Here is a 14134-nt window from a genome sequence, read left to right as displayed (position 1 = left end):
TGGGTGAAAAGGATCAGGAAGCAGTATTGGTTCCCCAGGTGTCTGGGGCCCCAAGACTAGGAATGGCACAGGGCCCTAACTAGGAGTAGAGAACAGCGGGGGAGATGGAAGGGTGAATGTGGCTTGGGGCGTCAAAGCGCGGAGGGCTGCGCTCTAGACTTACCCCAGGAGGTCTCGATATTGACTGTTTTTTCCTTTCTTATTTGTATGTCTTTTGAGAGGCAGATCTTTATCCTATTTTTTTCTTTGGACTATTTGTTCTTTTGCATTGGGTTATTAGAATACAGGTCAAAATGATTAAGGTGATTGTCTCAAACACTTATTTTAGTAACCCAAAACTCAATAATATACCTAATTTTTTATCATGAAGAGGTGTTAAATCTGTTTTTCTTCTTCTATTTAAACAATTTATGGTCTGTTTCTTTCCTTCTGCTAATTTTGTTTGGAGTGTTTGGATTCTGTACACTTATATTAGTAACCCAAAACTGAATAATATACCTAATTTTTTATCATGAAGAGGTGTTAAATCTGTTTTTCTTCTTCTATTTAAACAATTTATGGTACAAGGATGTATATTTTCAGTATTATCCCTTATCAGATATATACTTTGAATATATTTTCTTCCTCCTAAAGACTTTTTACTATATTCATTGTTTTCCTTCCTAAAAAACAGAAGCTTTTTAGTTTAATGTAGTCAATTTTGTTTTTGTTGCATACGCATTTAGAGTCATATCCAAAGAAATCATTACCTAGGCAGATGTTCTGAAGTGTTTCCTTTATGTTTTAGGTCTTCTGTTTTGAGATATTTATATGCAGTAAAAGACACAGTTCTACTTTTCTCTATTTGAGTGTCCAATTTCTGGGTATCTGTTTATTGAAGAGACTTTCTTTATTGTGTGTTCTTGCTTCCTGGTAAAGTTTAGTTAATTGTAAATATAGAGTATTATTTCAGGGCTATTCTATTGCATTGATTTGTAAATCCTTTTTAAATGCCAGTGTCATGGGTTTTTTTTAATTACTGAAGCTTTGGAGTATATTCTGGGGTCTGTTATATATTGTGATGCCTCCAGCTTTGTTATTTTTTGTGTGCATGTATGTGCATGTGCATGTGTGCAGGATGTATGTTTGTAAGTACATATGCTATGACACAGATGTGGACCTCACAGGACAACTTTGTAGAGTCAGTTCTCTCCTTCCAACTTTAGGTGGATTTCAGGGATTGAACTTAGCTGGCCAGGTTTACATGACAAGCACCTTACCCAGAGGCCCTCCGAGCTTTGTTCATTTTGCTCAGGATGCTCTATTTGGGGATTTTGTGGTTCCATGTGAATTTCAAGACTGTTTTTTGCTAATTCTGTGAAGAATGACATTCTCAACAGGGGTTTCATTTACTCTGTAGATCATTTGGGTTGGCAATGACATTTTAACAGTACTCTGTCAATCTATAAACATGCATTCATAAATATTCTCTGATTCTTTCATTCTGTTTTGTAGTTTGCATCATAAAGATCTTTCACCTCTTTGACTCAGTTTGGTCCTAGGTAATTTTTGCAGCTATTGTAAATGGAATTGTTCCTTGAATTTCTTGTTCAGACAATTGACTGTTAGTATATAGAAATTTTGCTGGTTTTAACATGTTGATTTTGTGTCCTACAGCATTACTGAATATGTTTAATTAGCTTCAGTAGCATTTTGTGGAGTCCATAGGTTTATTTATTACATATACTAGATCATGTTATTTGCAAACAAGGACAGTTTGACTTCCTGTTTTCCAATTCAAGTGTTTTTTATTGTTGTATTGCTCTGTCTAGGACTTTCAGTACTAATGTTAATAAAAGTGGTGAAAACAGACATCCTTGCCATCTTCCAGATCTTAGAGGAAAAGCTTGGTATTTCCTCATTAAACATGATGTTAGCCTTGATGTTTGCCATATGTGACTTTTATTGTGTTGAGATATACTCCTACATCTGTTGTAGTTTGGATGTTTTATTTACTTATTTATTTATTTATTTATTTATATCAGAGGTTCATGTCTGATTTTTCTGGCCTCCATCTCCCATGAAGGCTTGGTTCCTAACCCAGTATTATTGGGAGATGGTAGATCCCAGGAAAACTAAATTCAGTCATTGGGAGTGTATGCATAAAAAAAGACACTTCTTTCTCCTTTCTCTTTGCTTTTCGGCTGCCATGACACAAGCTTGCTCTGCTACTTGTCCCTACAATGATGTGCTACCTTACCCACAGACTGGACAGCAACAGGGCCAACAAGCCATGGACTGAGATCTCTAGAATACAGGTCAAAATGATTAAGGTGATTGTCTCAAACACTTATTTTAGTAACCCAAAACTGAATAATATACCTAATTTTTTATCATGAAGAGGTGTTAAATCTGTTTTTCTTCTTCTATTTAAACAATTTATGGTCTGTTTCTTTCCTTCTGCTAATTTTGTTTGGAGTGTTTGGATTCTGTCAATGTGCTGTGTCACATTTATTGCATTCAAGTGTTGAACCATCTTTGCATCCCAAGGGGGAATTCTACTTGACCCTAGTGAATGATCTTTTCAGTGTACTGTTGAATTTAGTTTGCTAGTATTTTGATGAGGATTTTGGCCTTCATCTGTCAAGGATATTAGCCTGGAGCTTTCTTTTTCTTTCTTCCATTGTGTTCTTATCTAGATTTGGTATTAAGGCAGTGCTAGCCTTGAAGAATTAATTTGGAAGTATTTTTTCCTCCATGGTTATTTTAAATAATTTGATAATAATTATAATTAATTGTCTTTTAAATGTTTGGTAGAATTCTACAGTAACACTTAACAGGTCCTGGTCTTGCTTTGCTAGAACATGTTTTATTCCTGATCCAGTGTCACCTGGAATTGGTCTTTTCTGTTTGCCATTTCTTCATGTTTCAATTTTGGCAGTTTGTATCTAGGAATTTACCCATTTGTCCTAGATTTTACTTTTGTTGCTGTAGAGTATTCATCAGAATTTCTAATGGTCCTTCGTATTGCTGTATTATCAGTTATAATGTCTCCATTTTCATCTCTGATCTTGAGTCATCTTATTTTTCAACCTAGCTAAAGGTTTGTGAACTATATTTTTCTTTTCAAAAATGAATTCTTTGTTTCATTGATCATCTTTAATACTGATTTTTGTCTCTGTTTTATTTCTCTCTGATCTTTACTAATTTTTTCTGTTAATTTTGTTTGGAGTTTGTTCTTTTTTATCTAGTTTCTTTTTAAAAAGATATTCTTTCTCAAGATGCATTGTTAGATTATTAAATTCAGGTATTTTACTTTTTTTGGGTAGGTTTGTTTGTTGTTTGTTTTGAGTCAAGATCTTCCAGGCTGGCCTGGGACTCACTATGTTATAGCTGGCCTCAAACTCTCAGAGAATCGCCTGCCTCTGCCTCCTGGGTGCTGGGATTAAAGGCATGTACCACCATGCCCAGCCCCCAGATTTTTTTTTTACTTTTTGACATAGTCTGTATCCCATTAAATTTTGATGTTGTGTTTCCATTTTCATTTGTCTCAAACTTTTTTTGGACTTGTCATGTATTTATTTTATTGCATATTTGTGTGTTGTGTGTGTGTGTGTGTGTGTGTGTGTGTGTGTGTGTGTGTAAGTCAGAGGACAATTTAGATAAGCCAGTTATCTCCTTATAACATGTGTATGGGTCATCAGGTTGATGGCAGGTATCTTTACCCACTGAACCATCTCACCAGCTCTTTTAATTTCTTCAGTGACCCATTGATTCTTCAAGAGTAAGTTGTTTAATTTCCAAATACTTATGCTTGTTAATTTCCAGTTTTATTTTGTTTTGATCAGAAAAGATCTTTAATATTTCAAGTTTTTTGATTTAGTGAGACAGATTGAAAAGAATTTGCCTCCTCTGCAGTTGTGAAGGCAATATATTGTGTATGGCTGTTGAATGTGATGATCTCTCATGCCTTTTTGGTCTATTTGGTCTAGCATGTAGTCTAAATCCCACGTGTCTGTGTTCATTTTCTGTCTAGATGGTATATCCATTGGTGGAAGCAGAGTGCTAAGTCCATTATACATATATTTTATAATTGTTATATTTTCTTACTATATTGACTCACCATTATGTAATGACCCTATTTGTCTCTTACAGTTTTTTTTTTTACTTGAAGTCTGTTTTTGTTTTATCTGAAAGGAGTGTGGCTAGTCCCATCTCTTTTGGTCTCCATTTACATAGATTATCTTTCTCTACCCATTCTTTCTTATTCTATATATGTCCTTAGGAGTGAAGTGTCTTTTAGGCAGCATAATTGGTCTTGTTTTATTTTTTAGTATCTATCCCTTTAGCCATTCTGTGCCTTTTAATTACAGAATATATTCTATTCACATTCAAGGTGGTGGTGGCTGTTATTACTATTATTAATTATTGTTATTGTTTTTATGAAACAGGTTTTTGTTTTATAGCCCAGGAAGGCTTTCTTTGAACTTAAGTTCCTCCTACCTTGGCCTCCAAAACCTTGTCATTATAGGCATATACTATATCATACCCATCTCAATTTAACTGTTTATAGGTGAAGACTATTGCCATTTTTATTGCTTGATTTTTGGTTGTTTTGTAGACTTTATGTTCCTCTCTTACTGTTTTACTGCCTCTAGTGGTTAAGTAGTTTTCTCTAGAAATATATGTTTCCTTCTTTCTTTTGTGACAAGGTTTTATTGTATAGCTCAGGTTGGTCTAGAACTCACTATGTAAACCAAGCTGGCCTCAGACTCTCAGTACTCCTGCTTCCATTCCTGAGTGTTGCAATTAGGTATGGATCGCCTTGGAGAAAGAACAGTATAATCTTCAAGACCGTTTCACTCATTGCATCACTGAGCAGTTTTATTTGGTCCTGAATAAAGCTAGAACATGCAGGTGACTCAATATTCCTACTTTTGTGAGTTTTAGTAGCATATTGTTTTCTGGTAATAATTACTAGTGAACTGATCTGTGATGGAGGCTAAAGGCTGGGCTCTCTAGCTGACCCACTGTGGTAATGTCATTCTCAGTATTTGATGCTACTGTAAAAGGGATTGTTTTCCTAATTTGGGAGGATACTGTTCATTATTACCATTTAGAAGCACAGCTAATTATCATGTGTTGGTTTGTATCCTGTATCTTTGCAATGTATGTTTATTAACCTTAGTAGTATTTTTGTGGTTTCTTTAGAGTCTTTTATAATGCTTTTGACAAACTTCCAATACATTGTTGCATAGAAATGACAAAAGTGAGTATCTTCATCTTGTTTCTCATTTTATAAGACAAGCTTTCAGGGAGACTAGGGAGAGTAAGTGATGAGAGAGCCAGTATGAGCAAAGTGCAGTGTTATATAGATAAAGATGGCATAATGAAATCCATTATTTTATACACTAGAAATGAATTTTGAAAATGTATAAATTATTTTTAAATCTAACCAATAAAAGAGAAAGCCTTCAGTCTTTTACCCCTATGTAGGGTTTTCATTGTGGGTTTTTTGTATGTCTTTATTACATTGAAGTAGAGTGATAGTATTAACTGTCAACTTGACAGGACCAAAAACTCACTTGGGAATAATTCCTGTGGGAACTATTTTGATTATAATAATTGAGATGAGAAAGCCCATCTTAATTGAGGGTGGGACTATTCCCTGGGCTGGTGATCCTGATAGTATAAAATGGAAAGGCAAGCCAAGTGCCGGTATACATACATTAATTTATTGCTTTCTGCTTTTGACTGTGGGTGTAATATGACTGGCTACTTCAAGTTCCTGTTACCTTGAATTCCCAGAAGTGATGACTATAACCTGGAATTGTTAGCCAAATAATAGCTTTCTCTTTAAGGTGCTTTTCTTGTGGTATTTTATGACAGTAACAGGAAACAAGACAAGTTGTTTTGTTTACTATGTTGTATGTATGTGTGTGTGTGTACATGTGTGTGCGGATATACATGTGCATGTGTGCAAGGTTATAGAACAACGCTGAGTATTGTTCCTCTGGGGCCTTCCACCCTTTTTTTGGAGATAGAATCTCTCATTGGCTAGGAACTTCACCAAGTAGGCTAGACTAGCTGGCCAGCAAGCTCTAGGGGATCTACCTGATCTTGTCCCCCATTCACTATTACTAAGATTACAAGACATACTACCACCCAGCTTTTTATGTGGGTTTGGGGGAATATGAACTCAGGTCTGCATGCTCGTGAGGCATGTTCATTGCTCACTGAGCCATTTCCCAGCTCCAAGGTTTTTTGTTGGTGTTTATGGCAGATGCTACAATACTGCAATGGTCTTGAGCAAAAATGATCTCTTAGAGTACTTTATAAAACAAAAGTGAGTCCAATCTCTTCTCAAACCTGTTCCTTCTGATTTCTTTAGGAACTATTCTTACAACAAAGGGTGTGCTCTTTAAACAGCATTTTTTTTTTAAACAGTACATCCTGTATGATACAGGAGAGGAATAAGGACCTTTGTCTTATCAGGGAAGAATTTTCCCTTTCTGACCCATACTGATTCAGAACAGCATAAACCCAAACAAATGCTACCAACTTAAGCCCACATGCAGTTTTGCAACATATACTCCTATTCTCTGCATATCGGCCAATTTTAGGTTTCTGTGTTAATCACCATCTTCTGCATAAGGAAACTTCTCTTGTGAGAGTTGAGAGATGCATTTATCCTGTGTGTAGAAGTTGAAGTGAAGATATGGCACTTAGGGAAACATCTCACAGGCACTTATTCTCTGCATTTGACCAGTTCTGGAACTCTGTAATAATCTCCATCTGTTGCAAAAAGAAGCTTCTTTGATGAGTGGTGAAGGGTACAGTTGTCTATAAACATGAAGATGCATATTTAGAATACAGTAAGAAGTCAGGCGTGGTGGCACACGCCTGTAGTCCCAGCACTTGGGAGGCAGAGGCAGACGAATCTCTCTGAGTTCCAGGCCAGCTGGGGGCTACAGAGAGACCCTGTTTCAAAAGACCAAAAAAAAAAAGAATACAGTAAGAAATTATGTTGGTCTAGGAATGTGGCAAAAGTAGGTTTTGCACTAGGATCTATGACTTCTCCAGCCATGTGTGTTTGGCTGTGTTTATGGTACCACACATGAGTTCCCTCCCATTGAATAGGCCTTAATTCCAATTAGTCAGCTATTGATTACTCCCAAGATAAAAGTGCCACTACTGCACCAATAACAATACTTTTCTGGGCCAGTTATTGTTTATTAGGCTTTACAGCTGGGTAGGACCATTGATTTTTTTTTTTTCCCTTGGAAACTTGCATAGTATCCTCTGATATCATGAGAGCTAGTCTTCAGGGTGAATGAAGGCTTCCAGATTAGTTCCAGACAGATTTCTCTAAGTCCTGTGCCCAAAGTCTGGCCTGTCTTCAGCAATAGGGTCTTACCTTCAAGCTCTGGGAGACAACCCAGGGGCTGTAGAAATAGCATTGTTATTTTGGGAGTCTCTTGGACTACTGTTTCACTAAATTTTCCTAAATTTTCCTTTTCCCACTGGGAGACCTTCCCCCACTCAGGATCTCCCAGTTCTGACTCAGATTGATGAACCGACATAAGACATTCTATTTGGATTTTGCTTAGTTTATATGACATTTGGGAGGGAGTGAATTACAAAACACAGATTCTTATAGGCATTTCCTTTTCCATATTTAAAAGGCTATCAGTCTCCTGCCCCAGGTCTCTCTCTCACTGGCTGGCCATGCTCAATATGGCAGCGGCTCCACCCCTTTTTCCCAGTGTGCTCTGTGTCGCCTTCTCACCAGTCTGAGTGCCTCACCAAGGAGCCCCCAAGACAGGGACATCTGCCTCATCTTTCACCATGCACTATTCCAAAAATGGTGACTACCCCATTCACAGCTGTGCATGAAAATCTGCACCCAAATGTAAGTACTGTGGTTTCCCAGCAGCCACAAAAAATGGCCAGAGTGCAGCCTCATGGTTTTCCTGGCTTATATCTTCATAGCCCCACCCCTTAGTGAGCTTGACTCCTTCTGCAGAGCTTGGGAAGGAGGTGGGACCATGGCTTGTCAGAGGAACTTCCGGGTCTCACTCCACCCCTTCCTCTGCCTCTTATAAACTGTCTACCACCTCTTTTGCAGGGGTCCCTGCGCCTTGAAGGGGGTGACAGATGCAAGGCGATCACTCTTGCATCATGGCGAGATACTGACTTCTTGAGCCTCCCCATCATTCCTCTTAAAGACATGACTGCTGATCTAAGTGGTGTTTCCCCTACTATAAAGACAAGTGGAAGGAAGTAGATACATCTAAACAAACACTGGTGTAAATACAAATGCCTGGAAGATATCCTAGTAGGTGTACCATATTAAACAGTATACTTGCAACAGCTTCCCTGCAGGGTCCTATAGCCTTCCCTGACACAGGGGGCTAGCCTGGTCTACAGCACCAGATGTGTGTTCCACCCCTCGGAGCCGGCCTTATCCAATTAGAAATTTGTCAATTGTATGTATGTTAATCGAGCCATTATTGCACTAGCAGGCATTGCTTGGCATGTTCATAGTGTGCAGCACGCAGGGTCCATTGTTGAGCAGAATTGTAGGGGATCCTTTTTCCCCAAGCATCTGCATAGCACCTTCTGGCACAATGAAAACCATCTGTTCCAGTGGCATGAAGTTTTTAGCTTAATCTTGGCTCCATCTCTTCTCCCACACTCACATCATGAGTGTCTTCAGCAACATGGCCTTACCGACCTTTCTAGTGTACAGCTGACATGAGTGGCAATAGCCTTAGTTAATTTGGGGACCTCTAGGATCTGCCTGACCAACAGCTCATAGTGGGGCAACCCATCCCTGATACTGTAGTTTTTCTTAACAGTTGTACAGTTTTGGGAGCCTCTGGGTTTTTTACCCAATCATAAAACTCCCAAAAAATCTTACATCTATAGCTGGCCTTTGTTTCTTCAGGTATCTTTCAAATGGGTTTCACATCTGTAAAATACTCTGAGGTTAACATCATATTTTAAATCAATCATAGATAAGGTCTGACACAGCATGGAAAGGTTTTATCCATTTGTATTAATTGATTTCTCCATAGATCTCTGTTAGGTACCATAGCATGGGTAAGAGGCATTAGTTTGGTTAGTTTTTTACTAGCTTTAGTTTTCCCATTGGAGTCATTCTGCATTTTGGGGATTTTACATGGAGTCTCTTTGTATCTTCTTATCCTTGATACATTTGCAGATGCTGGCTCAAGTTGCCTGACCCTGCACCTGGCTAAGGAGGCAGAGGGTCTCTTTTGTCCCTGTTGGACCTGTTGGTTCCCTGAGTCAGGCAGCCCCTGGGTTTGCCTCCTAGCTGTTGCTGTATCTGCTGCCTCTCCATTATACCTGGCTGCTGGGGAAGGCCCTACTAGGAAAAACTGCCTCTACCCCTAGCATAGCCTCGACTGGGGCTGTCTTTGTTTCAGACAAATCTTTTGTTATGCAAAGTGGCCATGCCCCTCTCTGGGTTCCCCTCTTGTGTCCAAGGCTTGTGAAATTTCTTCTAGGCTTTCAATGACCTTTAAAGAATCTTCATATACAAGCAACTGAGCTATTTTCCCACATTTACAGGATGGCTGTGGCCCAGGGATTTTCCCCTTTGAACTTGTCTGTGTCTGTGTGGCCCACATCATTCTAGTTACATATTTTATGATTCATTGTATAACCCCCGTGAACATCGCTAACCCCCTTGCTTTTCCTGAACATCTGCGGTTTGTCATTTCCAGCATCATCCTGCTGAACTGTGCCAATTGTTTCACTATATTTTCCTTTTCCCACTGGGAGACCCGCCCCCACTCAGGGTCTCCCAGTCCTGAGGCGGATTGATGAAACAACATAAGACATTCTATTTGGATTTTGCATAGTTTTTATGACATTTGGGAGGGGATGACTTACAAAAACACAGATTCTTACAGGCTTTTCCTTTTCCATATTTGAAATGCATGCGCCATCCCTTTCCCACTCCGGGTCTCTCTTGCTCTCTGGCCACTGACCATGCTCAATATGGCAGGTGCAGCAGCTCCACCCTAACCCAGTGTGCTCCACATCACCTTCTTACAAGTCCAAGTGCCTCATCTCGACCAGCTGAGGAGCCCCCAAGATAGGCGTGATATCCATGTTGCCTTTCGCCACTCTGTATTCCAAAAATGGTGACTACCCCATTCACAGCTGTGCTCGAAAGTCCACACCTAAACATAAGTCCTGTGGTTTCCCAACAACCACACAAAATGGCAAGAGCACGGCCTCGTGGTTTTCCTGGTTTATATCTCCATAGCCCCACCCCTTAATGGACTTGGCTCCTTCTGTAGAACATGGGAAGGAGGTGGGACCATAGCTTGTCAGAGGAACTTCTGGGTCACAACTACCCTGACCAACAATTGGAAGGGAGGTTTCTCCTGTCTGGCACTGGTTTTTTGTTTGTTTGTTTGTTTGTTTGTTTTTTGTTATATAGCCTTCAGCTATATGCATGCACTCGTATACTTATTGTATGTGTATTTTTCAATGGGACTTTGAACTAATACATTTCCCTCTGGTTTTTCATACCATCTAAGCATTATTTATTTCTCCTCTCCTATATAAGCCTCACTACTACATCCCCAGTTAAAGTACCTCCTTTCCCCCTTTCCTCAGTAATACCTGTCTCCTAATACCCCCCTCTCTCGGGCTCCTTCTTCCCCTTTACCCCCATGATTCCTTTCTAATTTCCTGGCTCCTGCAATTGCATCAAGATATATACTCATATCTAGTGATTTAGTGCTAGATCAGGCAAGACAATCTCTTAGAAACATGGCCACAGGCCAGTTGAAGAAGACAATTCTTCAATTGAGGTTGCCTCTTGCCTAGTGACTCTAGGTTGTCAGAATGACAATAAGAATTAAGAGGCACATTTAGATTACAGATTCCTTTGGATTTATACACAGGAGTGACATAGCTGGATCGTATGGTAGTTTAGGTTTTGGTTTTCTGAAAAACTTCCATACTCATTTCTATAATGGTTGAATTAATCTACATTCTACCAGCAGTACATAAAAGTTCATTTCCTTCACATCCTTACCTGTCAGCATTTTGTTGTTATTTTGATGACAGCCATTCCTCTCTCCCTCATTTCTAAATGATGGCTTTGCTAGATACAAAATTCTATTGACAGATTTTTTTTCCCTTTCAGTAGTTTAAATATATTCTTCCACTGTCATCTGGCCTCAAAAATTTCTGCTGAGAATTTGACTAATAATCTTACTAAAAAGCCTTTGTGTATGACTGTTCTAGTTTGTTTCTCCATTGCTGTGATAAAATACTCTGACCAATACCAATTTGGGGAGGAAAGGGTCTATTTGTCTTATATCTCCCAGGTCATAGTTCATCAGGAAGCCCAAGGTAGGAACTCAGGATAGAAAACTGGAGGCAGGAGCTGGAGCACAGGCCATGGGGGAATGCTGCTTACTTGCTTGCTCCCCTGGCCCATGTTCAGCCTGCTTTCTTACACAGCACAGGCCCACCTGCCCAGGGGTGGCACCACCCACAGTGGGCTGGGCCCTCCTACATCACTTAATAATCAAGATACCCCCACAGATATGGCCACAGGCCAGTCCAATAGAGTCATTTCCCCAATTGGGGCTCCCTCAACCCAGGTGTGTCAGATTGACACTAAAGCTATCCAGTACAATGACATTATGTTTCTCTTTTGGGTTTCATGATTGTTTCCTTGTCTACAAAGTTTGACTGTAGGTTTATTTTACATGGAGATGCTTGAGCTCTTGCTCTGTAAGTCTGTGTCTCATCAAACTTTGGAAGGATATTTTTGTTTCTTGTTTTTTTTCTTCAGATCTTTCTGCCTCTTTCATGTTCTGCTGTAACTCCTAATACACATGTTGGTTTCCTACACATCCTATAGGCACTCGTCTTCATCATTGTCATTTTTTTCTGTTTCCCAGACAATTTTAATTGTCCTTTCTTTGAAGCTTGCTAATTCTTGATTCTGCTGCTGCCACTTCCAGGGGACTGGGCTTGTTATATGATCCAAACTGACCTCAAATTCACTCTGTAGGCCAGGCTGACCTCAAATTCAAATTTTTCTTGCCTTAGCCTCTGAATGCTGGGATTATAGGCATGTCCCCCCATGCCCAGATGTTTAAACAAGGGCCCTATGCTAAGCAATCATCCTACCACTGAGCTGTGTCCCTAGCCTTGGTTCCTTTCCATATTCTCTTTTTGTCTTGGTGTTTTAATATTATTTTATGTAATTTTTAGGTATTTTCCTAATTTCCCTCTACCTCTGCTTCTTTGTTCATATTTTCCTTTAACTCCTTGAGTATATTTAAGACAGTTGTTTCAAATTTATTCATAAAGTTCAATGCCTATTCTTTGTAAATAGCCTCTACTGCTCTGTTTTCTTCCTTTGAATGAGCCTTATTTTGTTTTTCATTTGTATTGCTGGTAGTGTTCCTGTTGAAGCTTGTTCATGAAAAACTAGCTGCCATTCCCAGTCTTTATAGCCTGGTTCTTGCTGGAGCATTCCTTCATCGAATAACTGCACGTGCTCTCAGTCTTGAGATCAGCCTTAAGATGAAGGCTTAAGGTCTTTTCAGGTGTTTTCTGAGCATGCATCTTACCTGGCCCAAGTTTGGCTTTGTCAATTCTTCTGTATATACAACTGCTTCTATGCCTTAATTTTCCAAAAGAATCTCAGCTTAGCTTTTCCTCTGGACTTCAGTCTGCTTTGTATCTTTACCTATAATCTCTTAACCTCCAGATATGTCTCACACTTAGTGCCCCCTCAGTTTTCCTGAACATCATCCATACTTTTCCACTAGCTGAGATCTAAGACAAAAAACTAATCCTTCAGGTAACACAAGGCAGGATAAGAATATTCACTAAGGAGATTAGTCAAGAGCAAGTAAAAGCCACAAAATTTCCTACCTTTTTTTTTTCTTTTTAACTGTTTTCATAGGTTGATACTCGCCAGTTTGGGATTTTCATATATTCATGAGCGATTGAGGCCTTCCTCATATATTCCTAATGAGTTTTATGTGCGTTTACATTTATGTGAGTTTTTTTGGACTATGTAGATCTTTTTAATCGCTATAATAAAGTAATTCCATATTGATGTGTGTCTCAGCTCTCACCAGAGAAGCTTCGTCATGCAACAGATGGTGATTAACCTAGAAAGCCACAACTAGCCAAAATGTAGAAAATAAGAGACTGCAGAGTGTGTGTCCCTGGATAGGACTCCTGTATTAAACCTCAACCACCCAGGGCTCAGGGACCATTGCAGAAGAGGGGGCAGAAAGAATGTAAGAGCCAGGGGTAGTAGATGACCACAAGGAAACAGAGTTTTCCAGGTGGCTACAAAGTTGTTCATGTGAACTTACAGCAATAGTGACAGCATGCCCAATACCATGCAAAGTCAATCAGATAAAACCCCAGCTCTATTAGAAGTGGGGAAATGGGTAAGAAATCTCAACTTTAGCTGAGGAATTATTGGCAACTGATCACTGCTGGGTGAAAGAGAGTTGGTCTTCTATAAGGGAGTAATGGTAGATAGGCTGACCAGTCTCCAGTGGATGGACTCAGACCAAGGGATATGCAGGGACATAAACCTGACTTGATAGGTTTTAACATACATGAAAGAATTCATGAAATCCAGCAGGAGGGCTATGTAGAGAGTACAGATGGGGAAGGGGTCTAAGTATGATCAAGATATATTGTATGAAATGTATAAAACTTCAGTTAAAGCCGGGCGTGGGTGGCGCACACCTGTAGTCCCAGCACTTGGGAGGCAGAGGCAGGCAGATCTCTGTGAGTTCAAGGCCAGTCTGGACTACATAGTGAGCTCCAGAACAGCTAGGGCTACAGGGAGACCCTGTCTCAAAAAAAAAAAAAAAACTTAAAAAATCTTAAAGTAATTCTACCCTAGAAAACAGAAAAATATTTGAGTAATGAAGTGTAGGTAATGGAGGCATAACTACCTACTCTTCCTAAGGAAGTAATCTTGAAGATTATACTTAATTGCCATCTAAGTTCTAGTTTGGTGTTGCTTTTAAATATTTTTTAAAATTTTATTTATTATTTTTATTTTATGTGTATGCACGTATTGCCTGCCTGTAGGTAAGTGCACCCGTGTCGTGCAATG

The 14134-nt window shown here is 39.3% G+C and overlaps 1 protein-coding gene across 1 annotated transcript in view; it reads left to right on the top strand.

Moving 5' to 3' along the window:
- Rnf17 (ring finger protein 17) overlaps nucleotides 1–14134 on the top strand; it is a 211144-nt gene that overhangs the window by 73087 nt on the left and 123923 nt on the right. The window lies entirely within an intron of this gene.

The sequence above is a fragment of the Nannospalax galili genome, unplaced genomic scaffold (genome assembly GCF_000622305.1).
Source record: "Nannospalax galili isolate Female #2095 unplaced genomic scaffold, S.galili_v1.0 scaffold388, whole genome shotgun sequence".
Classification (NCBI taxonomy): domain Eukaryota; kingdom Metazoa; phylum Chordata; class Mammalia; order Rodentia; family Spalacidae; genus Nannospalax; species Nannospalax galili.
Note: the sequence above shows the minus strand (reverse complement) of the source record. Positions and strands in the feature narration are given on the sequence as shown.